The following is a 1,149-nucleotide window of genomic DNA, read 5'->3' as shown; positions in this document are numbered from 1 at the left end:
AGATAACGATTTCTAAAACATTTTCCTTGGAAAATGAATCCACTTTTTCATAAACTGGGAACATACTATTCTGTAATTCTTTTCTCTGAGCTGCACATCCGGTGTTAATGAATAATTTTGTGGCATAACTTTCACTGGCTCTAAAGTGCTCTGTTGCCTGGCTAATGTCAGGTAGGATGCTTGGAGCAGAGGTAAGTGTGCAAACAGCTGAGGGAAGTAACCAAGGGCATTAATGGTCTCAGCCAGCACCCAGCTCAGAGGTGTCATTGAGGACACGTTCTTGCCTCAGCCTCAGTTTGTTTTGCCTCAGGCCTGTCTCAGGGTCAGGAAGCTGCTGCTGTAACTGTCAGCTTCCCATCTTCACAGAATTGCATCTAAGAGTCAGGACAGGCTATTTCTCCTCTCCCATCTCAGAGTTGTCAGGGAGGAGTGCATTTCCCGCAGCCAGGGCCAATCGCTGCCCAGCCCAGGGGAAGAGCCTTTTATTCCTACCCCCCCAACCCCCCACCCCAGATCTTCCCAGTGCCATGGGGCCAGTTGGGCAGAGGCCCACTAGGTCCTTTCTCCAGCTGGAGGCCTGGCTGATCACCTGCAACCCATGCAGCACCCTGCTGCTGGGCGCCTGGAGGGCTTGGGAGCCCGCGCTCTTGTCTGGGACTGTTTAAGTAAGAAAGGGAAATAAAAACTGTAATAAATAGCATTGCATAATAAAAACTGGCCTTATCACCTTCTGATAACAGCGGGTCGTGGCGACACACAAACGTGTGCACACGCTCTCTGCCTCCGCGGACAGTCACGGGCACTGAGTGTGGTGATCTCATGCCCCGGCCCGAGTATTTTTCCGGAGACGGACCTAGCAGCAGTTGTCTTCAGGGGACTCCATGTTTGGAATTTATAGGGAAAAGGAGGAAATTTTCGTAGAATTCCCCCTTGCTCTGTCCTTGTTAAGGAGGGGCTGGCAGTGGCCTTTGTCCTCTCATCATGCAGGACTCACTTGTGCTATCTGGGCCAAACAGATCTTTCTGGATTCTTCCTACCCCTGCGTTTTTTCTTTAAAGATGGGAGGTTGGTTAATATCTTAGAGAGTCAGATGTAAGTGGCTTGAAGGGTAGACAAGAGAATTCTATTCTATAAGTACGCATTGGAAAT

Source organism: Myotis brandtii, unplaced genomic scaffold, assembly GCF_000412655.1.
Source record: "Myotis brandtii unplaced genomic scaffold, ASM41265v1 scaffold9122, whole genome shotgun sequence".
Lineage (NCBI taxonomy): Eukaryota > Metazoa > Chordata > Mammalia > Chiroptera > Vespertilionidae > Myotis > Myotis brandtii.
Note: the sequence above shows the minus strand (reverse complement) of the source record.